Here is a 27,287-nt window from a genome sequence, read left to right as displayed (position 1 = left end):
CAGAGCGAAACCAACAAAGGAAGCAGGGGCGCACAGGAGGTAGCTCCTTCACCAAACATCCAAGCGAAGACCAAAGAAAGCCCATTTTCAATCAAGCATTACTTTCTACACAGCAATAAGCTATTATTGCATGCTCCAATCCATCCCGTGGAATGTTCCACCGCACTCAAAGCGAGTTTCTCCTCCTTAACTATCCTTTCCCGGTTAAGCGGTCAGCATTCTGGCCAGGAAATTTGCAATTCTACTATTGAACATTTGTCAACGCGGCCCGTATCTGGCACCCATCTCCCAGGAACCAATATAAACGAACAATTGTTTGCTGATTTTACCAGCTCATTCAATAAAGGTAACAGACTGCCAGTGCCGTAGCTGGAGGGAGGGGAGGGGGGGGGGGGGTGCCCCAGGCATCACTTTTTTGGGTGCTGCGGCAACTGCGAGCGCAAGGTAAGTTTTTTTTCCTTTTTGCTAAACGCCCCACCCTGCTAGCTGGAAGGCAAACTAGGGGATCACGCTTCTGGGCCTACCAGGGTTGAGGCATGTACCAGGCCCAGCTACACACAGTCACACAAATCACGAGTTAGAAGAACCACAAACATGAACCACGAACCAATGAACCGGATACACTTTCAAGACTCGCAGAAAACTTTACACTGAATGGCTCATTATGGAAGGAACTAGGATTAACTGGACAAACACCCATCGAGATCATCAAGGCCACCTTGCTATCAATTAACTCAATGCTTCTTGCGGCTACAAACACCTTAACCTGGCAGTCCTATAAATTAGAACTCCAGGTTGACCTGATGTGAACCCTTGCAAATTCAATAACTAGCATGGACTCAAAAATAACGAACCTGGAAAAAAGTTTAGTGCATACCTTCAATCATATGGGCACATGACGTGCACTTTCACCCTTGTAGTAGATAAGCTTTGTAGACTCCCAGAATTACTTAAAATTCTTGTAGACAACTTCAAAATCATTCATCTTACTAAGGGAGAGACTGATGTAGTAAATCAAGCCACAGGACCATCCATACTAGAGGATGGGAAATGCCTAGAATGCCCTAAATCTAAAATGGATCCTAATGGCTAGAGCAACACTAACTATGCAAGAGGACGCCGCGAACAAGAGCATGAACAAACCGGAAAAGGTGCCTAGCAACTAACTAGTCTTCCTCAGTGGTAGGCGAATCGACCACCATCCCTTTAACCAGGAGGCAGAAGAAAAGGCTCAAGAAGAAATAAGAAAACGCCGGTATTTCTAGCTGACCTGGTGCTCGCCTAAAACTTCTGTGCCCTGGACTCACATCAACGTACTCCTTCAATCAGATCCGCCTCTCAAACTTTCTCTTATTTTCCGAAAGGCTACAATTACCCCATCATTCCAGCTTGGGTGCACTACTTCTCAGCTGCACCAGAATCCACATCTGGTCCCCCCAACCCATACATCTTGTACTTCGAACTTATAAAAATGATTTGACTCAACAAAAATCAGCTTCAATCGATGTCAAGGAGTAAAACTCATCTAATGTCGAACTGGGAATTACGACCTTCCTGGTGGTCGAACCACCACAATAATTAGAAATTCAATCAGACAAGAACATGGGTTGGCTCACAGGGGTCCTGCCCTACAAGTAATGCCCAGTGTAAGATGCCCGGTGGAGCTACATAATAGCTATAGAGGAGATGGGCCGCGGACTTCCCCTCTGCCCTCACCTACCCAGCCGGACTTTGGGCAGACTTTCCCTTGTCTCTCCGTTGTTCTCTCCCTCCTACCCCTTGACCCTCCCCTTTCCCCTCTTCTCTCCTTTTGCCCTGTCCTCTTTGCTCTTTTAAATTTTTCCCACAGAGACCTAGCATTCTGGCCGTTGCACGGTGGAGCTACCCGATAGCTAAAGAGGAGATGGGCTTTGGACTTCCCCCCCCCGCCGTCACCTACCCAGCTGGTCTTCAGGTAGATATTTCTTCGTCTCCCTGTCCTATCTTGCCCTATCCCCCCTTCCCTGCCCCCTTACCCTTCTTCGCTTCCAAGCTCTTAAAATGTTTTTCTAGCAACTGATTTTACCCGAATCTAATGTACTGTGTAATTTTGTGGAACCTTATGTAAAGCGCTCTGATACCTACGGGTCTAGCCAGCGCTATATAAAACTCATTAAATAAAAAATACAAGTCACCTGTCAGCAGACATATCAGTCCATCCTGACTAGTGCAAATAGCCCAGTCAATGATTCTGCTGACACAAACTACTCAAACAGCCCTCAAGAAATATCAGATATGGACACTAGTAGGGCACACCCAAAGGGCCATAATCTGAACGACTCTTGCAGCAATTCTCTGAATAATCCTTCAAGTGTAGGCCAGTGGCATAATGAAACTTGAGTGGCCCCCCTGCAAAGTACATGGAGGATGGTCTCCCACGCTCCGAACCCAATGCAGAGCTCTCAGGCCATGGACCTGCCAGTGCCGGAGGGGCCCCCACACTTCGGTGGCTGCAGGCGCTTTTGTTAAAATCAGAATCAACAAAAGTGCCCATTAACCTGATGTGGGATGATCTACACACATCAGTGAGATTCATTTTCACACCAACATACATAGAGAGGACAGAATGACACCTTGAACAAGGCAAATATCCTTAGTCTTCTGCAACACATTCTGCCCCTGACCCAATAAGAAAATAATGACATTCTTAGAATCCAGTTCGACAGGCTTCCTTTATCCTCAAACATAGAGTTTAAGATTGTCACTTGGAGAACCCCATTAATTGCAACCAAAATTCTTAGTGAAAAACATACTTATGCACAATGGGGCATTGACACTTGATACATGGAACCAGAAAAATACGCCCTAATCTTGAATAGCAAACAGAGTTTAAGCATTTTAAGGGGTGCATATGGCGCCTCAAAGTTCAATCAGCTGAGCAATCCTAGGATCCAAGTGATCCCGAATAGGAGACTGCAAGTAAAACGCGCAAACGTTTTCAAACACAAAGATAGACGCAGACGGGTTGGATCGCAGTCTCGCCATCAGCCACGCCTAACAACTGTTCCTAGCACTTCTAACTAAAGCTTGCATGAGGGACTGCTCTTCGCAGGTCGAACCTCACCATGATTTCCTGGAGTGTAGGAGACTGGCCGATGCCAACTCAAGATGAGGGATGAAAATTTATCAAGGAGACTGATGTGCTATGCTTGCAGGAAACAGGGGCGTTGTCACCCGTTCTGACTGCAGGCTTTCACGGTCTATGCAAACTGGCTTCTAAAACAAATTACTTCGTATATCCATCAGGTGGCCTCGTGATCTAGATAGCCACAACTGCTAATCTCCACATTGTCATAGTTGCACAGATTGTTCATGAATTCTGGCAGGCACAATTGAGCTGTGCAAACTTAACAAGAGAGCTAAACTAATTCTGTTGATTAACCTCACACAGAAGTGGTAGAAGTGCCATAAATTCATCCTTCTGTTAGGCACTTACCAATTTAGCCTCCAGATTCCCCACACATGATATAATAAAAGGACATTTTAATATACGTTAACTAAATGGCAGAATGGAATAGTTCTACACCATTGCCCCTATTCAGCGGGCGACATACCAACCTGGTTAAAAACCTACAAACTTACTTCCTTGAGGTCAAATCAAACCAGTGATAAAATTGCCAGTACACCCATACATTTAGAGGCATTACTAGACCAGCTCAACAGCTCTTTAAGTGCGTTGCTACTAGCCAAATGCAAATCCTTCATTGTAATGGAACTCACAGAAAGTGATCACTATCCAACTATAATACAGTTTGACCAGGAGTTCCCCACGTGCAACCAACTAAATACATTAGACATGTCCAAAGGAGTGGAACAAACCACGCTGGGAAGATGACTTAAGTGGGAAAAGACCACCATGGATCTCTTCAACATGTAGAAGACGCAATTGAAAATTACGCTTGTCAGTTCTGGAAAACTGCAACGCTTCTGGAATTTAATCACTGACTTGGTGTTTCGCAACCTTGAGGGCCAAAGTTACCATCGCCCATCAGTTACTAGGAAACCTGTATCTAAGACCTCATCATGGTACATAACTGTATTAAGCTTAAGCAAATCTGCTCTGAATGCTTCCGCCATAAGATATAGTAAGGATAAAACAAATCTGAGTGCTTTTTAAAAGCTGACTAACAAAAGGAAATTCCATCACACTCTGCTGTAGAAGTCAAAGGCAAAATACATGGAATCGGAATGGATACATTTATATTCCATCCTTTCCGGCAATAATCAAGAGAAGTTCTGGCTTTACATCAATACACTAAATAACAAATCTACTGTCAAAGGGAATGGCGTACCAACAATGAAATGGGTAGAACACGTACAGAAGCTATATACAAATCTTGATTCTTCAGTCCGCGACAGCAATGCCTACATGTGGCAGGAACTAGAACTAAGGAATTGAAGAAGAGAAAAAAGGGTCTTCGGTATTGGATTAGGATTCTGTTTACAAAGCCATTAAGGCCATGAGAACCAACAGGGCCCCAAGTTCCAATGGCCTTCCAAGTGCACGATTCAGGTCAGACATAGACTTCTGGGCAGACTTACTTACCCCCTTGTAAGGGGGCTGTTTCAATAGGCACAGGTTCCGCAATCCTGGAAGAGATCCATCCTCCATTCAATACACAAACAAGGGGAGCAATGTCATCCCAGGGAACTATCGGCTAATTCCACTATTGGACGTAAAGGCCAAGATCTACACAAAAAATGTATTTCAAGAACTTGAGGCATGGATGGCTGAAGCCATTTTGTAAGAACAGCATAATTAAGACTGGGATGGACATTGACGAATCACATGTTATCTCTTTCATTGGAGTTACGCCCAAGGAAGCGCAGTTAATGCCCGAAATGAATGGGTCATATAATTAACGTCATGCTATGAAAAGCCTGGTTAGGCATTCGTTGAGCATGGTTTAAATATTGAATATGTTTAGACAAGAATGGATCATAAATTGAAATCTGTAAGAAATAAAATGGATTAAATATGGAAAAAATTGTTGGAATTTTTTTGTTTTTGAATTTCTTTCTTCGCTGTGCATCTTGTAGTGTAGTGTAGTACCTATATCCCTGATAGGCTCTGCGCATTGGAATTGCATACACTATAGATTTGACATAGGACTAAGGTCAGTAGGTCTCTATCGAGTATATTAAACTTAATTACTTGTGTGTGCCAGCTAACTCAGAGGTCACTAGAAACTTCTCGAATATACAAGAAGGGATTAGTCTCTGACAACCGCATAAACATAACAACTTTGTTTCCTTTTAGAATCGGAACAGTCTCAGAATCGTGGAAACAATAGATAACAGTTTCACTCAGTCAATCGTGCAGGCTTAGTTTCTACAGAGTTGCACAGAAATAGAGAGACGGGCGTTTCAATAAAAGGGTTCATTGAACAGTCGTATTTCTCATGCAAGAGATATGAATTGCTACATTCGTAAGACAGACTGCAAAGTACAATATGTACGAGGTTAGCAGAAAGATAGAATAATACTGCAATAGCATGGTTTGTAGCTATGACATATTAATCAAAATACATACATAAATAACATAAGCTAAAATGTGATACTTATCTGATGCTTCTAAATTGTTCTACCCCAGTGTACCTAACCTAAGTGTAGTACGAGGTTTGAAGTAGGTGCCATTTCTAAAGTATAGCTAGCTATATTTTAGTTTAGCCAAGAGTTGCCAAAAGTTTCTCTAAGGTCCAGTCAGCTCCATACCTTAGAACGAGAGAGGTTGGAATCTCTTTTCTGGACTCGATAGTCTAACCCCCTGCAATGGAAGTCAGAGAGCACTGGAGCTGGATTCTCTCCGAGGAGGATGGCAGCGTCAGGTCAGTGCATCAGGCTGGAACTCGATCTCCTTCCGAACTTGCCGTGGCGAACCGCGTAGTCTGGGTTGGATCGAATCCTCCGGGAACCGCAATTTGCCAGGCCAAGTGCGGGTATATTTATACCTTGAAGGTGTCTAGGAATGCCAGTATTGACGTAAAAGTCGGGCAGAGGAACGTCATGAATGAACCCCCTAAGGAACAGATGTTCATGCATACTTAATGAGTTCTTGGAGAAATCAATATTCAAGCTGAGGGAAATTCCTAAAGGCTTAAGGGTCTGGTTTTCCAAGAATTTATTGTGACGTGGATGTACATATTAAAGGCAATGTTCCATTTTAAGCATAGGATCACATTGGAATGCTAAATGAATCATCAAGGTTAGAGCCATATACTGTACAGATGGTAAGTTGATTTAGTACGGAGGCGATGGCCCACCGCCCAGATTTATCCGACTTAACCCGTTCAATTGGAAGCAATCGTCGAGATACATGTATAGCCACCCCTCTCGTGTTAGTGGATTGAGAAGAACAGACAACCTGAGCGTAGCCCGGTATAATATTAATCTCTCTTTTCTGCCATAGAATATGTGTCTCTTGTTGACATATAATATCTGCCCCTATTCCTCGCAGCATCTCTCCGGCCCTATTTCTTTTATTTCTATCATTTAATCCACCAATATTAATTGTGGATATAGTTAACCTACCCATATTGAATTTTGCCCTTGTTTAGTCTGTCTCCTAACCCTTCCTTTGCGGCTTTCATTATACCAAAAAAAAACTTTCCAACCACTCAAAGCCCTCCCAAACTATAACGGCTACCACTTCACTGGTACATTTTACATTCTGTTCTAACCTACTGTCTTGGTATTTATGTTTTTTACCCCCCTTACCCTCCCTTACCTTCTCACACACAAACCCACCCCTCCCCCCCTGCCCCCCTCCCTGTGAAATGAGGCATTCAGACCTAACTAGGTCTGTGAATGATGAATGGTGATCCAAACCCTGGTGATGGCGTACAACATATTGCTGTTGTCTTTTCATTAATATGCTATTCCCAGGCAAAAGAGGAATCATAGAAACTATTTTTCAAAAAATATCCAACTCTACTTGGTACACATTCTCATAGCCCACTTTTTATTATTATTTATTTATTATTATGATTTTTTTCCCCCTCCCCCATTTTATTCCCCCCTCTTTCTTTGCCCTTCCTGTATAAATTGTAAATTTAGTCCACATACAATGACTCACTCCTCCGCATTCAAGAAGGCCTTGGCTTTAATTTCGGAGGAAAAAAATCGAGTTTGGACTTTCCATATAACTTTCAAGCGAGCCGGACTAAGAAGAAAAACCTGTGCACCCTTTACTTGAAACTGGGAAATCAACTGCCGCAGACGCCATCGTCGCTCGACAGTAACATGACAGAAGTCCGGCCGAATAAAGAAGGTGAACCCATCCGCCACCCGTTGAGCTTCTGGTCTGGCTTTCTCAAACACATTCTGTCGCAATAGAAAGTTCCCAAAGTAAACCAGAAGTGCCCTAGGTTTTGCATCCGGGCGGGCTGGTTGTCAAATATTAAATGGCACTCGATGTGCTCTCTGCACTTCTTGCGCCCAATTCCAGCCTGCCAGTTTGGGAAAAGACTTCTCCAGAAGCTGGACCATAAAAAGACGTGCATCAGACCCTTCTTTCCCCTCCGGAATTCCAAGAAAGCGCAAGTTGCTCCTTCTTTGTCTATTTTCTGCCTCCTCCAACTTCCAGTGGATGTCCGTAAGTTGTTCCTCATGTGAGGCAGTCAAACCTCTTGCACCTACTATGTCATCTTCCAGCGCCGATGTCCGTGTTTCCAGCTCTGTCATCGGATCAGATATATCATTGCATGTTTTAGCGACTTTCCGAACCGCACCCTGCAGTTTCCGGTTAGCATTTTGAGAGCGTTTGCTTTCCAGTCTGGCTTCTTCCCTGTGTGCCATTACGCACTGCAGTATGGACTCGAGGGTAGGGGAGGGTGTCAATGAACCTTCTGAGCCTTTCTCCTCATTAAGCTGATTTCTAACCCCCAGTTGGTCACCCAAAGAATAATCCCATCTAAGATCGGTTTGCTTGTCTCCCGCTTTCCCAAACCGGGAGTGCGTTTTTCTAACAGAAGTCGCCCTTCCCCGACCATCGGTGCCTGAAAGGCTATCCTCCTCACTAGACCCGGAGTTGGTCTCTTGGCCAGAACCCAGACCCGACCAGGTAGCATCAGAGAGCGAAAAAAAATCATTGGCCTCATTCGCTTCAGAATCAACATCCTTCTCTTTACCCACACGTTGCAGCCCCTGAGTCTTATAAGGAGTTTTAGGAGCAGCTCCCTTCACCCCTTTAGCCTGTGGTTTTTGGGTCTGCCCCCTCCTTACCTCCTGTTGACAAGGGGTTACCCCTGAAGCGTCAATATGGGCCATACCAATACTTAAGTCAGTTTGAACTGTGCTTTCTTCAGCCGTAATTACCTCTGAACTAGTATGTAGTTCAGCACATTCGTCCTGGTTACCTGACTCTCCTTGATTCAGCGGTGGCTTACCCGTCGCATTCTGTTCATCTGCAAGCTCCTCTGAAGTCGAGGGATTAACAACGGATAGATCTCCTGTCGGCGTGGAGCTTACGCTGCTCCCTATCCTCCGGAACAAATCCACGATTGACGCGGGCCGCCGCGGCTGGGGCTGCGTTGCCAGGACCTTCCCCTTTCCGTCTCGCTGCCGGCGTCCCTGTACTGTAGGAGGTGTCGATGAGACATCTCCTGGATCCGAAGACTGTTGCTGGGGTTGTTGGAGCTGCGGCAGGGGCTTGCCGGGGGCCGATTGTCCCGCTCCGCCTCTGGCTTTATTCCCAACTTTCGGAGGCATAGTCGACACACGGGAATACAATCGCTCTCCTCTGCTCCGCTGCTTACGTTGCAACCCCTGCAGCAAGCCACGACAGCCCGCGATCAGCTCCTCGACAAATCTTGCCAGCACCGCTGTCCCACGTTTAAACGCAGGTGAGTACTGCTCCGTTTTTGAAAAAAGTCTTAGGGTGATTACTCCATGCGGGTAGTTCGCCATTCGCCGCTGATACTGCTGAAAAGCCTGCTAACACGCCATCACCAGGGTGGATCAACCTCGACGCGGCTAGCACAGGCTAGCACTCGGTCGCCATCTTGCCTCCCAATAGATGATACAGAGTTATGGTCTAAATTAGAGATTGAGTTAGTAGCCTGGCCAACACCATTAATCATTTGTGGGGATATGAATATTCATGTAGATACCGGCAGATGGGGAAAGGATAGCTATTTAGGGCGGAAACCTCAGGTTTTTAAAGCTATAAATGCTATTATTACTAGTTATGGGCTGGTGGATATGTGGTCTTGTAAGAAAGCAGCAGATCCCGGGTATACTTATTTTTCATTTCCACATAGGAAGTATGTTAGATTGGATTATTTTCTGGCTTCCGCTTCTCTCATTGAGGGAGCGGCTATTAAAAGACTTCCGAAAATGTTGTCGCACCATAATCCATTAGTCCTGAGTATTGAGGCGTGCGCATATACTAAGGGTCTCTCAAAGTGGTCATTTGATAAAAAATTGTTAGTCACAGAAGGATTTATTGTACATATTAGGAGATGGACCAATCAGTTCTTTGAGATAAATAGATATAGTACCTCTAGAGAAAATGTTTGGAACGCTTTTAAAGCTGGACTCAGAGGTGAAATTACTAGTTTTGTCTATTCCATCAGAGACAACTGAGAGGGGAAACACTGGCCCTCATAGAGGAACTGAGTACGAATGAGAGACAACATATGGAAGCTATAGTACATAAACAGATTGAGCGGCAAACGGATTTAGAGTTAAAAGTAATTAGGATTAAGGCCAAAATTAACGGAATGTATAATAAAAGGGGAGCGGAAAGGTTTCAAATGGCTACACGGGAGAACTATGAGTATGGGGAAATGACTGGGAAACATCTGGCATTGCGAATCAAACAAAGGGCGACGGTAAACAATGTCTCTAAATTAAGAGGGAAAGATGGTACGTTGGTTACAGATTTAACAGGTATATTAAATGTACTTATGGATTTCTATCAGGACCTCTATAGATCTAGGGACCCGATAACGGAAGAAATAGGGACAGTATTGGGTAATGAAGATCTTCAGTTGTTGGGACTTGAAGCGGACATTACGTTGAGTGAGGTTTCCGAGGCCATAAGTACAATGGCTTTAGGTAAAGCATCGGGCCCGGATGGGATCCCGATCAAAATATATAGAGCTTTGCAAACAGAATTGACTCCTTTATTGTTGGATCTGTTTTTGTCAGTTCAACAGAAGGGGGTTCCACCACAATCCTGGCAGGATACAAACATCGTGATATTTTTGAAGAAGGCCAAGAAGCCGGAGGATCCCGCCGCTTATAGGCCAATTTCTTTAATTAATGCAGACGAAAAATTGTATTCAAAGATATTGGCCATAAGATTGTCTAAGATAATTGGGACTCTTGTTAGTCCATGGCAACATGGCTTCATCCCCGGTAAAAGTACTACGGATCATGTCCGCAGAGTTATTTCATTATTTGATATTGCCGAGGCCTCTGGGATACAAATGTCGCTGATTCTGCTCGACGCTCAAAAAACCTTTGATCAAGTCGAATGGGCATACCTGTGGAAAAACTTAAGTCTTAAGGGATTCGGCCCACGGATATTAACTGCCATACAGGCCATGTATCATAACGCACATGTTAGAATTCAGTTAATGGGAAAAGAGTCTGGTAGGATCAGGATTACTCGTGGGACACGTCAGGGGTGTCCGTGTTCCCCTATATTATTTGCCCTTTATATCGATCCTTTGATTAAGTCCATAATGGAGGATCAACTAATTAAATCAGTAGAGATCCTCGGAGATAAAACCAAACTTTTAGCCTATGCAGATGACATTGCTGTAATTACTACGGATCCGCTCGCGGCTATAAATCAGATTGAGAGGCTTGCAGCAGAATTTGGGAAACTGTCAGGATACAGTTTAAACATGGACAAAACTCAAATTATATGTTCGAAAAACACGCAGTTTCTGGATCCACGTCGGACAGAGTCAGCCACGTATTTGGGTATAACGCTAACAGCGGAGGTTGGTACAATATGGGATAAAAACTTGTCACCATTAGTTACAAAAATTAAGGGTGAGCTGAAGAGACTGGATAACTTACATTTATCTATTATCGGTAGAGTAAATGTCATCAAAATGACGATGTTTCCTAAAATATTTTATTTATTTCACTGTATTTTTTTGTTGAAACACTTTTTATTGTTTTCATAGCAACAGCTCAGTACAAACCCCGCTTCCTCCACGGGCAAAGAATGTTTTACACATACAGAGTTACCAGCCAATAGCCGGGAGAATGAGCTTCCAGCCCATACAGGCCCTCCCCCCTCCCTCCTATTTATTTCACTGTATACCAGTAGAACCGGAAAATTTACTATTTAAACAGATGGAGCAAATGTTTAGTCAATTTATTTGGGGCTATGGGAAAATCAGAAGATCAATAAAATACTTATCCTTACCACAACATCGGGGCGGACTCGCGGTCCCAAATATGCTGTTCTATTTCTGGGCAGTAATGCTGCAACAGATGAGTGTTTTATTCAGGCCACAGACCCCAGATTCAGCAGGGGTAATCAGCGTCCTAGAAGGGGACAAGGATATACCATCTATTTATGAACTTGCAATGGGTAAATTAGCGCCGGGGCTCGCCTTAAGGCAGCTGGAAGGCAGTTACTGTAAAAAAACGCGTTTTAAGATTATTAGAGCAGCTGGGAACGTATGGCGGAAGATCTGTAAACATTTGGAAATTCCCAGAATTCATAGATATATACTGTTGTGGCGTACATCTGCTTTTCCGGCGATACAGTATGATAATATAGGGAGAACATGGGAAGAAGCAGGAATCAGAAGTATAGGAGATATTACTGATTTAAATGGGGTGGTTTTGTTTCGAGACCTTCAGGAACGATACGGAGTCGATTCCCGAACCATCTTCAAATATATACAAATTAGGGCGACGATAAATAGTTTGGTTCCACAACCATTTAATCTTCCTACAATCCCATTATTAGAATATCTGAATAAAAAACAATATCGAGTTAAGGATGTGTATATAATGCTGACGACGGCCACAATGGACGATCTCTCTAAGGTAGAAAGTGCCTGGGCAGATAAATTAAATAACCCGGATGTAGACATTTGTAGATCACTTGAGCTGTCTAATAAGACCTTTTTGACCGCCAATCTTAAAGCCCAAACCTTTAAAACGTTGTTTAGACTGTATTTTACTCCAGCCAAACTCTGGGAATGGGGAAGAAGGGATAATAATAAGTGTCCTAGATGTGACCAGGGCCCGGCGGACACTAGCCATATGTTTTTTGACTGTAGTAAACTGAATAGTTTAAAGGCAGGCATTGAGCGTTTTCTATGTCAAAACCTGGGGCAACCAATACCACTAACTCCAACTATGATGATACTGGGTTTTGATGAAAGCTTACAGTTAAACCACAGTTCAACTTACTTTTGCTTTATGCTCACTGCCATCTATCGGTTACTTATTTCTACCAGGTGGAAGGACATAGATCCCCCAAATTATCAGGCTTGGTATGCTAGACTCTATCACATTTATAACCTGGAGAGGGTATTATATGAATGCAAAGGCAGGAAAGGCATGGCTAAGGCACGAAAGATCTGGGGGCCACTGATGGAATAAATAATAGCTATTGGTGGAGAATCTTTGACAATTATGCGGGATTTTGGCGGTCGTGACTCTACGCCCCTGCTATTACTATTATGGTTACGTGATGCCGCCTATGTCTTCTATCCCCTGTATTTTATGTATGTATTGCATAGTCCAATTTGACTTGGAATTTGATTTTGCTGCTGGCTGGTACCTCAGGAACCCTGTTATTGTAATACTGCTGTCTGGTTAAAAAAAAAAAAAAAAAAAAGGAATGCTAAATGAATGAACCAAAATATATACATGTGATGAAATGGCTCGTAAATACAGAAGAAAAAAGGGTCCGAAACCATTTCATATCAGGTTACACAAGTCAATTTGTTATTCATGACAAGGTGGCATACTGTCCCTGGAAGTGTTATCAACAAATTATGTTCTCTATGAATAGTTCTACTATAAGCAGATTACTGTGCAAAAAAAATGAAAAATACAATTTTAGGACGGGAAGAGAAAAAAATATAATCATAGAAAAAGTTCCAAAGTCAGTATCACGTTTGAAAAAGAATGAAGGCCAAATTCGGAGTCTCTCCGGAACACTGTGTGCTTGAATCAAAAGTCAGTGTGTGGGGATGGAGAAAACATAAAATGTTCTAATCCTGTAGACAACAAGTCGTCTACCGTTGTGGGAGAGAGTTGGAATACCTCGTGTAGAAGATCAACAGCACATAGATGCGAACTATCGCCTTCAGCATGGGAAGCATCAGCAATGTCCGGATTGGATGTTACCTGTGCGCCTGGTGTTTCCTCTCGTACCTCAGCAGTAGCAGGTTGCGTCTGTGAGATCTCAATGAATGCCGCCATCAGGATTGGTAGCCGCTGGGAACAACACATAGCATGGGCCGTTATCGGGTCCAGCAGAGTATCGATATCCGTAGGCATGACTGATGGGAGTGTCAATCAAATGTCCAGCACGCATTCTTCACCGCATAGCAGGCAGCGTAGAACAGGTAAGATGCAATCTTGCCAGATTGGTCTGAATGACAGAAACCAAGTGGTGTTTAATTCTCGTAGACGAGGTAAACCCAGAATTTGGACGATGCGCTCACGACACTTTATCTCCAATAGAGTTCTTTCCATGGTGAACTGGGTGTCGCTGGTGATTTGGCTTGCCATATCGTAGCAGTAGGAGCAAAAATAATATCCCTGCTAAAAGGAGCGGCAGTCCGCCAAACACAGAGTGTACGAAGTTTGGAAAAATTCCGAGGACTACCTGAAAAGGTGCTAACAGTCCTGCACACACGTTCTTAAATACATGTACAATACCGCTCGTATCAGACATGTTTAAGATACGACCTAACATTTCTGAGAAATGCAAAGGCCAGTTTGTATACAAAAGGGTATGTATCTCTGCAGAAGTCCTTGCGACTTGGAGAAAATAGGTTTCTTTGGCAGAGGTCAAAGGCACAGTTTTTTGTAAAAGAATGGCTTTCATTCTGCTTAGAGTTTCAACTCCTATAGGAGAGATATTCAGTGAAGGCCATAAAGGCAAATCCCTGACTATGTCTATTTGGGGAAACAAGACCTGCATACAGCAAGTGACCCTGGATGTAACCGTTACTAGATATGGGATACCTGGAAGCATGCCACAGCAGCTTTGATCATTCAACATAATGTAACTCCCATTTGAAAGTTGACCAAAGATTGGATTAATCACTGCTGCCGGTGAACCGTGCAGGTGGCATGATAAGTTTGTAGTGGAACCGTCACAGGCCCCGTGTGAATTAATACCCTGACAAGGAGAGAACCGCTTAGTGCGTGTTCACAGTTTTCACCGCTAAGAAACACTTCAAGTCCCCCACTCCAACATCTGTGTGTGTGTAAGGTAAATCCAAGGATGTCTTGATGTATTCTTTACCCAACCTTTCATATTTGCCTGCTGGTATATTTTTTAGGCAATCCTGGACGACAGTGTCGTTAACCCATTGTCTACTAAAGAGAGAGATTTCTCTAAATTAATACGATCAATTTCTCGTATTTGTTCTGCAGTCTCTGCTTGGGTGACCTTCCATGCTTCATTATAAGCAGCGTAGATACCGGCATATATGAAACGTTTTTGATGCGGTTTTCTTGGTCCTAGCAAGAATTCCCTAAGGCCTGCACCTTCTTGAAGTAAAGTTAAGTGTTGTTTTACATCCTCTAGTGTAGCTTTTTGTAGCCAATCAAGGCAAAGTTTCCCTACACTGTAAGTTGTTACTACCCCCGGATGCTGTCTTTGGACATAACGTGGGTCTGGCCTATGAAAGGTAAAACCTTGTGTTTTGTTCAGGAATCTATCTTGACAGTTGTTTGTGTCTAAGGGCCAGAGCAACCATTTTTTCCATTCAGGATCTGATCTGTTATTTTTCAAAATAGTATGTACGTCGACCTCCCCTTGTGTGGTGCTTTCACTTGTAGGTGCAGGTATAGACAGAGTGTTCATGTCTTTTATCTTGGCTTTTCCAAGGCATTATGTTTGTTGGACAGTGTCGTTCAAAAACATAATTTGCTCAGGGATGATACAGGCTCTAAACAAAGCTTCTATTCCCTGTACTTGCTAATCTTAAGTACCCCAGACAGTTTTCGTCTCAATGTTGTCTTTCCAAAAGTCGTAACCCTGTCTAGACAGTTGGGCAATAAAGGCTGTAGAATACATTTGTTTGGTATTCGTTAACATATTTTTCATTCCTGTCTTGTTGACATTCTTAAAGTAAAGTGTCTCTGCATTCGAGATATTAAACCCTGAAAAATATGGAAATTTCATTGCAAATGTTTTCGAGCTACCCTTTGGCGGCGTAGGACAATGTTCCCATTGGTTATACATAAATACATTTCTAGGTGTTGCAGATTTATGCAAGAAATGATGACCATAGTGGTTATAACAATACAGTTGTTCATAGTCTGATGAACCTTGTAAATATTCATTATAAGTGAATCCAGTTGACATCTCTAGATCAGACATCATATTATTAACCGTCTCAAAGTCCCAATCATCAGAAAAGGTACTGGAGGTAATAAAGTCACTTAATTAAATTTTAAATAAATGTGGAATCTTCAAAAGCTCAGACGGGCCAAAAATGTCATATTCGGTTTTGTCCCAAACTATACCATCAGGTATAGGAATCGCTGTGATGTTCACTGCTGACAAGTCTCTTGCTTCACGATGGGATGATTTGTGTGGCTGGAGAAGTAAGTTCTCTTTTACTTGCTGGGTCCATTTGAATATATCTTCCATTAATCAGCATACCCAGAGGTATTACCAGAGCTAACCAAAGTAGAAAGTAGAATATTCCCAAAACAATCCACAGTGAAACCAGATAAGTTTTTTCCTGTAGATGATAAAAATTCTGTTGCTTGTTCTTTGAAAGTTCTTTGTACTGGCGTTGTTTCAGGCTCACTGGGATCCTCAGAAAACGTATCAAAGTTCATGAAATAGCCAGAAGCAGTTCTGTCAATGGTTGGAATTGCATCCGTATTTAATGAAACTGCTGGAACCAGTTGATCACTTGTTACTTCTTTGTAAACAGGTGTATCTGGACGAACTGTTATTTGGGTCTCAAGAGGTACAAGGTCCATAGCATTGTTGCTTAGTCCTCTATTTCTTACTGTTGAATCTTCAAAGGTGATGAGTCTCTCAGTTTGAACCTCTTGGATTGTAGTTAGAGGAGTGCGTCTGCTACATTGGCGGAGTCTACTTGGCCTACTGTTCAGTATAGGCCACATAGTGGGGTTTGATCAGGTCGATGGACACAAATCTTTTCTCCTTTTTACCAGCAAGGGGCGGCAAAAGTACTGTTCTTGATCCGTGGATTTCTAGGACAGGTACTGGTTGTCTGTATGAAGGCCCAAATTCCTTTTTATCCACGATCTTTTCTCTGACTAGATCCCCAAGCTTTGGGATCCAGAAAGGCCTTGCTGGTGGTTGGCTTCAGGGCCACGTTGCTTTGTTGCGTTCTTAGTTCATTTAAGTCCTGTAAAACAGCCAAACGATCTTTGATATCAAATTGTTTGTTTTCCACCACTGAGCCTCTCATATCTAAGTCCGAAACCAACATTCCAGTCCCAAACAGGACTTAATATGGAGTGACACCCTCTAGAGAACTTCTTGGCAAGTTGTTTATTGCGCGCTGGACCCCATATAAATGTTTGACCCACCCATCACCCATCACCCGATCCTAATACCCTAGCTGTTATAGACTGCTTTATGTCCCGTTTTTTTCTTTCCACAACAGAATTTCCCTCAGGATGGAATGGAGAAGAATACCGCAATGCTACGCCCAGACTGGCCATGACTTCTTTGTAAGCCCTAGAGCTAAACACAGCACCCTGGTCAGAATGTAGTGTGCCTATTGCGTATGTGCCGATAAAGACTCGCAAATCTTTTATAACAGTTCGAGCATCAGCCGAGCGCTGAGGCCACAATCATAGGAACCTAGAGCATGAATCCACTGCGACCATGATATATTTATAGTTCCCATCCCTTTGTAAGGGACCGCAGTGGTCAAGGTAAACACAAGCTAATGGTTTATCTGAAATTAACAGGGGCGTCTGCGCAGGACGTTTCACAGTAGAGACTTTCATCTTTTGGCATATCTCACAGTCCAAAACATAATTTCTAGTCTGTTTCCTAATGCCAGGCCACCAGTGCCTTTGTTTTAATCACGCCACTGTGGCTGAAAGACGTGCATGGGCAGAGGCGAGCCCTTCATGTGCTGCTAGGATTAGCCCTAGTCTATGTTTCATGTTTGGAATTACTCTATCCCCCACTCCAGGGATTCGAGCAAACGGAACGCCATTCGCATCAATTATATATGAGTATTTGAGTGGAAACTTTTAGGTAATGCCGCCCGCTGCCTTTGCTTGATGCATTGACAGCCAACATTATTTCGCTGTCTGTTTTTGAACGAGTGATTGCAGCTACGGAAGCCGTTTGCACACCCCCTTTCGCAGCTTCATCAGCCAATGAATTCCCTTCAACGTGAACGCCATCACGTTGGTGACTCAGCGTGTGTATCACGTGAGTGTTTTGTAGTCCGTTTCGCAACTGAACTACTTGTTCCCAAAGCAATTTGTGCTTGATTGTGCCACCTTTTGCATCTTTGAAACCATTTTGAATCCAATTCTGTAAATATTCATTGTAAGATTGAACACAGTAAAAAAAATCGTACACTATCAGTGTGGGGAATTCGCGATCTGTATTTTCAAGTACCATCTTAAATGCTTGTAGTTCAGCTCGCTTAGCTGCACAATCTCCTAGAGATTGGGTTTTTGTGACCATTGCTCTGAATTTGCCATCTCGCATGCGACCTTTAACGATAGCACATGCTGCACTGTAAGCTTGTTTACTCCCCGTAGCGGGCTGTGCAGATCCGTCAGTATAAATTATAAATTCATACTGGTCAAGAGGGAGAATTTCAGTAGGCAGAGGACATTCGTGTTCATATTGCAGTAATGCTTGTGTTTTTAAATATAGATCAAAAACTTATTCAACAGCAGTTGCAGCAAGAGAATTAACCCATTGTATCCATCTCAGATGTAAAGCTTTTGCATTTAGAATGCTAGCCTTTGTAACTGCCTATAGGGCTGATACAGGAGTCACAACCATAATGCGTTTCCCCAGTGCTAGAGCTCTTTCTTTTGCTACAGCTACAGCGGTTTGAACTGCTGTCAGAATTTTTTCTGTAGAAGTGAATTTCATTTCTGCTTGTACATACAAGTGGGATTTGTATGCAATTGGTACTTTTTCACCTTTGTTAAAAGTGAAGTAGGTGAATCCACATTGACCCGGAATTATTCGGATCACTAAGTTGCGTACGTTTACGCGTGTTTGCAAGTATTTCGTTGCTAACATGTCTGTTTGAAGTGAACACAAAATTTCTCTGTGTTTTTGTGTCCAATGTGTTATTTTAAAATCAGGTTTGATTAATTCGTAGAGAGGTTTAACCCTTTCTGCGTAATTTAAAATGTAAGTTCTTCCAGAATTCAGGAAACCTAGAATCGACTGTAAATTTTTCAGCATTTTAGTGGTTGGAGCAGCGCACACTTGTCTAAAAAGTTAGCTGCCAGGCTTTTGCCTTCACTTGATAGTTCATATCCTAGGAAAAGGACGTTGAGGTGGGCAATTCTTGACTTTTTAAAGTTGAATTTGTAACCCTCTGAGGCGAAGCCCAATATTATGGTGCTCACTCTGTTCAAGTGCCTATCCAGGTCATCGTCTGTCAGATATATATCATCGACATATGACAATGCCTCGTCATCATAAGTTTGAAGTAACTCTGTTACACTTGCTGAGAATAACCCCGGGCTGTTTTTTGAATCCCTGGGGCAGTCGACAAAATTGACTCTGTGTCCCCATTATTGAGAAAGCGGTCAAATATCTGCTTTCTGGTGCAATATTTTGACAAAAGAAACCATGTGTCTAATGTGGTTTTATATTTTTTACGCACAATGTTATTCATTAATGCTGTACTATGTTCATTTTGCACTGCAAATGTTTTGCAACAAGAATTTAAGTGTCTGTAATCCAAAACTAGACAATATGTTGTCTGGTTTGGAGACAGAAAACAAAGGATTGTTCATTGATGAGGTGCATGTTTCAATCACCCCCTGATATTCAAGTTGATCTAAAATCTCCTTGACTGGTTTTTTCGCTTCTTGCTTAATTGGGTACTGCCTTTGTGCAGTCGGTTGATTTTTTTAACTGGATTTTATGGTCAGGTGAGCCCTCATCCCATCCTACATGATTTTTATACAGTGCTGGGGCTTGGGCTACTGCCCATTTCCTGGCTAATGTACATTTTAAAAGAACTGGAACATGGTTGGAGAAGGCAGGCATAATGATGTCCTCGCCATGTGGGCACTCCCTGACAAAGTCTGGTGGCCAGTCCTGTTCTGCTAGAAGTATATCATAACCACGTTCACTTTAAAGCGCGCAAGCGCGCACCTCTCTTGACGTCAGCGCACACTGCTGTGTGTGGAGCGCGCACAAATCCCGGTCATCGCGCGAGAGAGAGTCGCGCCGCCGCTGCTTTAAAAAAGCGAGCAGCACGAAAAGGAGGCACTTTTTGGAAGCAGTGTTCCTGGAAGAGTCGCGACAGAGTTCAGGTTAGGCTGCCTTGGGGGCTTGAAAGAAAGTAAACTAAATTAAAAGAAAAACCTCATACTGTTCCAAATGGACCGTTGCAAAGCTTCCTTCGCGAGCCTCCCTCCCCCGACTTCCCCCTATGCTTTTTCAGCGCTGATTCCTCTTGGCTGCTCAGAAAATCCAAGGCCTCGGAATATTGGACCCAGGAGAAGCCAAGGGGGTGCCGCTCTCTGCGGCGGTATCAAAAGTATTGGCCTCTCGGAAAGCAGGGCACCTTTCCAGGGAGGCTCATGCGTGCAGGGCTCTGGCAGGAGGATGATGGCTGGCGGGCAGCCGACAGGGCACCCCGAACATTTTCTCCATCCGGGAAACATTCCTAGTAACCTTGAGTAAGTATTAAGAGGCCCGCTGGGTCATTTATCGTCTATATGTAAAGTGCCGGCGCGCTCACGTGCTCTTTTACATATTTATCAGAGCCGGTGCGGGCACTGAGACCTGCCTGGGCTGCGAGGGGCGAAGACCACGAGCTTTGTTTTTTTTTTGTAAATCTTTTTATTGAAACTGATTTGACAACATGGCATAGTATCACAGAGTCACAGCAAAATTGGCAGCAAAACAAAGGTTCATCAGAATACATTAGCTTCATACAGTAGGAATTATTCGGCGAGGGGGACATCTGCTTCTAACCAGTGGGGGGGAACAAATATTACCACGGAACGCATTCCAGGGGGCCCATATTTTGGACCACTTACGAGGGCAGCCACGAGCAATGTACACAGATTTCACTCGCTGCATGCACCAATCTAGGTCTTTTTCCCAGTCCGCAATTGTGGGTGCATGTGAGGCCCCCCAGAGCTGCGCAATATTTCTTTTGGTTATCATGCATCCGAGTGTGACCCATTGCATGGCATAATTGTTAAGGTCGGTTGGTTCCCAAATATTAAGGAGGCATCTGGGGGCTTCCGGCTGGATCTCAATTTCTAGAGTGTTACTCATTATTTCGTGTATCGCACGCCAGTAGGCCTGGATCAGCCTACAGTGCCATAAAATGTGCATAAAAATCCCCGGCTGTGTGCACCCCCTCCTGCAATTCCCATCCGTCTGGCCCCCCATGTGTACTAGCTAGGGCCCTGTTATGTATACCCTGTGTAGAACTTTCAATTGCACCAGTCGGAGCCTCGCTGAGATTGCGACCATTTTAGGGGATGAAACCGCCTCCTGCCATCCCTCATCATCCAGCTCAATACCGTCTTCCGTCCATTTCGCTCGTAGCAAGGTCAGGGGGTCGTCCATGTTGTTTATAAGCTTCCTGTAAGTCAGGGATATAGCCCGCTCAGGCATGTGTCCGTCCAAAAGTCTGTCCTCTAATGGGGAGCTGTCCGGTAAAGGGGCGTCACTAGTGATTGCAGAACGCAGTGCGTGCTGAACTTGAAGATACCTAAATAGCTCAGACTCCGCCAACAAATACTGGCCCTTAAGGTCGCTGAATGCTTTCATTCCCTCCGCACCCCACAGATCCCCAATCTTGGAAATGCCGATCAAGTCCAATTTTTGTCAAAACCTTTGGTGTTTCCCAGGTAACCTAATGTTTGTGAGTCCCAAAGCAGGGTAGCGAGCGTTAGTTTATTGGACCAGCCAAGGGACTGCGACGCAGCGTGCCAAATTTTTACTGTGTGTTTGGTGGGCCCTGTAAGCGTGTATTTTGAAGGTTTGGAATACAGAGCTCGGGCATAGGTCCCATTAGGGAGGATCCAGCGGTCCATCCGGAACCCCGGAGCGTCAGGAGGCCCATAGATGCCGTGGTTTATGGCTGTAAGGTGAGCAGCCCAGTAATATTTTCTAATATCAGGTAGCCCAATTCCACCGTCATACCAACTGAGCGTAAGTTTTGGCAAGGCAATGCGGGGCTTTCTACTCCATAATAGATCTCTCTGAAGTCCTTCTATGTCTTTAAAGTACGAATTGGGGACTGGATCCGTGGCATTTTGTAATGCATACAGGAAACGGGGCAAGGACATCATTTTAAACAGGGCGGCCTTGCCTAATAGCGAGATAGGTAGCGACTTCCAATGTATGATGTCGCTTTTCAGCCTTTGCATGGGTGGGCCCAGGTTGCGATCGTGTCTAAGGGCGGGGTCAAGGGAGACAAATATATCGAGGTATTTAAATCCCTCAGTAGCAATTGAGATAGGGCAATTTCGAGGCAGCCGCGGAGGTTTTCCACACAATACGTAGATAAGTGATTTCTGCCAGTTAACTCGAAACCCAGAGTACCTTCCAAAAACTTCTAGGATGTCAAACACCACAATCAGCGACCGATTGGGAGAGGCAAGGTAAAGAAGTATGTCGTCGGCATATAGGGAGATGCGATCCTCCCAGCCTGCCGACCACTGCAACCCTTGAATGCTAACATCCTTACGGATCCAAGCTGCCAGCGGCTCAAGGGCCAGAGCGAACAATAGTGAGAGAGGGGGCAACCCTGTCGGGTGCCACGACCAAGGGCAAAGGCGTTGGATTTTTTGTTGTTTACTACCACCTGCGCCAGTGGTGCGGTGTATAGGAGTTTTATCCAACTGACAAACACCGGGCCCAATCCCACTTTTTCTAATACAGCAAAAAGATAGGGCCATTCAATGGTGTCGAACGCCATAGTGGCATCTAATGACACCACGATCGCGTCCTCTCGTATGGTAGAGGCCCTGCCCAACACCCCATGCACTCTACGGAGGTTCATTGCAGTGTTTCGCCTGGGCATGAATCCTGATTGGTCAGGGTGTACAAGGTCTCCGAAAACCTTCACAAGCCTGTTGGCTAGAACTTTAGCTAGGATTTTAAGCTCAGCATTGAGTAAGGAGATGGGGCGGTATGAGGAGCAATCAGTCTTGGGTTTACCTTCTTTATGAATGGTAACTATGGTCGCCAGACGCTGGTCGAAGGGCAACACCCCCTTCTCTAGACTAGCGGAGTACATGGATTTTAAGTAGTGGCTCAATTTATCTGGGCGAAGCTTGTACAGCTCGATGGGGATTCCATTTGGGCCGAGAGCCTTGCCCGGGCGCAGTGCTCGTATTGCCATTGCGATTTCCTCCGTTGTAAGAGGGCTATCTAGGAATTAGCGATCCGCCTCCGAGAGGGTAGGAAGGGAAATATCCTCCAATAGGTGGAGGGATTCTGTAGTTGTATGCGGGGCAATAGAGTTATAGAGCGTGTGGTAATGGGCTGCAAATTTATTAGCTATCTCTTGAGGATCCCTTAAGGAGTCACCCCCCGCCCCCCTAAGTTCAAGGACCAGTCGGCTAGCTCACTCCCTTCGATCCAGCCAGGCAATCAATTTCCCTGTTTTATTTCCTAAATCGTAGATACGGCCTAGCCTTTCCTGAACCATGAGTTTGGCGCGGTCAGTGACCAGTGCCTTATACTCGTCCTGGCGGAGTAGAAGTGCATGCAATGCTTCGGGTGTAGGGTTCGTGCTAGCGTCTTGCTCAAGTCGATATATATCCTGTTCAGTGTCAGATATGTCCTTCAGTCGTTCTTTTTTGGCTCCTGCTATGAGGGAGAGGGCCTGGCCCCTCACCACCGTTTTGAAAGCTTCCCAAAGTGTCTGAGGGGAGTCTACTGTGTGGTCATTGTCTGTAAAGTAGTTATCAATAGAGTTTATAAGGTCTTGGCGTATTTTGGGGTTTTTGAGATGCCAGGGATTTATGGGGGCGATGCGCCCTACTTGTTTGTAGTCTAGTACAACATGGGCCCACAGAGGGGAATGGTCCAATATACCCCTAGCGAGATGTCTGACCTCATGGAAGTTAGTGACCTGGGAGGCGGGGGCGAGTATGTAATCCAGACGGGAAAGGCTATGGTGCGCATTAGAGTAAAACGTGTGTTGCTTTTTGTCCAAGTGGTACGTTCTCCATATGTCCACTAAGCCCATTGCATCTAGAAAGCTAGGAAATGATTGCGCTGCTGGGGGTAGCACTCGGGGCGGGTGCCTATCCAGCTCCCCCGATACAACGGAGTTAAAGTCCCCACCGATTATGAGGATCCCCTCCGGCAGTGTAAGCAATAAAGCGCTAAGGTCATTAAAGGTAGTAGACTGTAATCCCGGGGGTGCATACACCGAGAGCAAGGTTATGGCCTGACCCTCCCATGTGCCCGTGACAGCAACATATCGTCCCCGGTCGTCTATATACGTAGACTCCACAGACATTGGGAATGATTTTTTCGTGAGAATGCCCACCCCTCTGGAATTGGAAGTGAAGCCTGCATGCGCAACCAGCGAGTAACCCCACCTAGCCATTGCCCCACATTTATTGCAAATGAGATGTGTTTCCTGAAGCAGGATTACGTCAGGAGAGAGTCGTTTTATATGTTGGGACACTACACCTCTCTCAATTTTGTCCCCCAACCCATTCACATTCCAACTTAATATTTTGGCTTCTCTATTTCGCTGCGTAGCCATGAACGTGCCAATAGATTATGCATCCACCTTAGATATACAGGAACTATGCCGCCGAAAACATACCTAGAAAAAACAACATTAGTGAACCACCCCTCCCAACACCCCCCCTCCCTGCTTCCCTGCACTCCGGGCTCCAAACTGCCCAGCTGAACATCAAATGCAGAGTGCCTGTCGCCCATAAAAGGAAACTAAGTAAATTATCTAAAGAAAGAACGAAGGGGGGAGACCTCGGCACTCCGCCTCCCCCCCTCCCAGTACAGCCAGTCCCCTGAAGCAATGCGCACAGTGACCCAACAGCGCATCATTAGTCAGTACAATAAGAGCGTACACAGGTCAGGGCCAGCAGGTCCGAAGAATCCCTCGGAAAACACATGTTGACAATGGAGACCAGAGGCTTCATAGTCTTTTAAGGTGTTTCGGTGGCGGCCCCGTGTCCCAGTTAGCCACCAGATGGGCCAGGTTTCCGAAGGTCTCCTCGCCTCTCGAGCCAGTCCGACGCGGCCTCTGGAGAGTCAAAGAAGTTGGTTTTCCCATCCGCTTCCACCCGCAGCCGTGCAGGAAACAGCATGGCGTATTTCAGTTCTCTCTCACGTAGTTGCTTCTTAATATCTTGAAACAAGCGTCTACGCATCTGCACCGCGCGAGTAAAGTCTGGGAAAAATGAGACGACTGCGTTCTCTAGCCGTATCGGGGGGGCCACCCTCGCGGTCTGGAGGATAGCATCCCTATCTCGGTAGTTCAACAATCGGGCCAGTATCGGGCGAGATGGGGCTCCCGGGCGACCCCCAGGCACCCTGTGCGCCCTTTTAACAACAAAGAGTTTGGAAAGGCCTTTGGGCTGCAGTTTAGTCACGATAAGGTCTTCAATAAATAGGTCGACTGTAAGGCCCTCCATTTTTTCCGGTACCCCCAGGACGCATATGTTGTTGCGTCGTTGCCGTCCTTCATAGTCATCGAGCTTATCCTCAGTGGCTTGTCGAAAGGCCTGCAACTCTTTTACCTCGGCCTGCACCTGTGAGACGTCACAAGAGAGGTCCGCAGTGGTGGCCTCAAGTTGTTTAACCTTTTCACGGTAGTTAGCGAGATCCGCTCGTATAAGTGACATTTCCGAGGTGAGGGTATCAACAGACGTACGGACTTCGGTTATGGCCGCCAGGAGGTCTTTCATGGTGGGCTCCGGAGGGTCCTGCTCCGCCGCGGGGCACTTCGCCCATTGCTTTCTCGTCTTGCGGGTCTGATTTCATGCAAGCGTACCGGTTGAGTTTACTTTGCTGGGACGCCCTTGCTCCATTCACGTTAGACATGCTGGGCCCCTTCGTATATCCCGTGGTAGAGCAAAGGGCGTGTATACAACGGGGGGGGGGCAAAGCTAGGGATGTCGATCGGGAGATGCACTAGACAGATGTCACCCAGCACCCGTTTTGAGCATGGATCCCCACCCGATGGCGTTGTGTTATTGCAGGCAGGCAAGAGGGGCCTGACGGAGATTATGGGTCACCGTCATAGAAAAAATGATCCTGCCACTCGTATGCAGCGCCTAGGATCCCGAAAGTCTATACCAGGCTCTCCACAGTATATTCTGCGCCTCTCATGGCGCAATAACCCTCCCGGTCCACCTGCAGCGCCGAAGTCCAAGGTGCCCCGGCGTCGCCCCAGCGTCAGCCACCGGTGGACCCCACAGCAGACAGTCAGGTTGGCAGGCAAGGCAGCATTCAGTCTCTCGGCTCCACCGCAGTGCGCCCCCCGCCTCACCTGGCATCGATCAGCTTCGCTCACACCGCACAGCCAGTTGCCCAGCAACAGCTCACAATCCCGGTGCTCCAAGGGGGGAGGGGGAGGAACAGATAGACTACCTCCTCTCCGGTCCCAGCACCGCAGCGAGCACCGTGCGTCTGTTTGTCGGCGGGGGTGGAGGGGTGGGGGACGGAGGGACGGAGGAATTCCCCGCTGTCTCTCAGGGAGCGTCCGGTCGGCGGCACAGGCAATTAGGAAGGCCCCTCACCTCGTTGGGGCGATGAAGGTCACCGCAGGGTTCGTCAACAGTGGGGGGGGGGGGGGGGGGGTCCGGATCAGAGGCAACGGATCAGAGGCAACTTTCACCCCACCTCTCAGCACATGAAGGGCTCCCTCCGCCGATGTCTCAGCGCCGGCAGCCTCAAGGGGGATTCTCGCTGGCTCAGCGACTTCCTGCGCCGCCCCGACAGGCAGGCTCAGTGCAGTTCCCGGCTTCAGAGGCACCTCCGGGCCCAAAGAGTCGAGCCGCCGCAAAGCATACAAAGCAGCTCCGGAGCTCCAGATGGCACCAAGCTGCTCCGTTTTCTTCGGGGACTCCGAATTTGCCGGTGAGCACCAGGATGACTAGCAGGATTTATGTCTGGGGGGAGGTTTGTGACGAAGCTCAGGAGCTAAGCAGACATCTTGCTCCGCTGCTAGGCCATGCCCCGACCACGAGCTTTGTTGCTGGAAGTGGCGGTGGGCCCTGTCTGGTCCTCGAGAATTGAAGAACATGAGCCTTATGGTTAGAGTGTGGGGAATGGACCATGTCTGGGCTCCGGAGGGGGGGGTGAAGACCATGTGCCCTGTATCCAGGAGAGGGGTTTGAGGCCTGCCTGGGCTCCAAGGGGTAAAGGCTGCGAGCTCATGTATCAGGGAATGGGGTTTGGGTCCTCTCCATCACTGAAATGATTTAAGGCCCTGTCGGAGCTCAAGGGGTGAAGGCCGCGATCCTTGTATCGGTGAGAGACATGGGCCCTGTCTGGGCTCCTAGGGGTGAACACAGGGAACCCTGTACCTGGTAGAGGGGTTTGGGCTCTGCCTGGGCTTCTAGGGGTGAAGGCCTGGAGCCCAGTATCTAGGAGAGGGGTGTGGCCCTGCGAGTGCTCTGAGGGGTGAAGAGACACGCCTTTCACCAGGGAGAGGGGATTTGGCCCTGACTGAACTCCGAGAGTGAAGGCCACAAGTCTGCACGCGGAAGTGGGGTTTGGGGCCCGCTGGGGCTACCCTGGGCATGAAGACCACAAGTCTTGTAGCTAAGAGAGTGGATTGGGCCCTGGTAGAGTAGAACAAGTTTAAAAACACACCGTGCACTTTCAGAAAGTGCACGCTGTGTTTTTAAACTTGCTC

The sequence above is a fragment of the Triturus cristatus genome, chromosome 9, assembly GCF_964204655.1.
Source record: "Triturus cristatus chromosome 9, aTriCri1.1, whole genome shotgun sequence".
NCBI classification, from domain to species: Eukaryota; Metazoa; Chordata; class Amphibia; order Caudata; family Salamandridae; genus Triturus; species Triturus cristatus.
The sequence above is the reverse complement of the archived record's forward strand: the minus strand, read 5'-3'. Positions refer to the sequence as shown.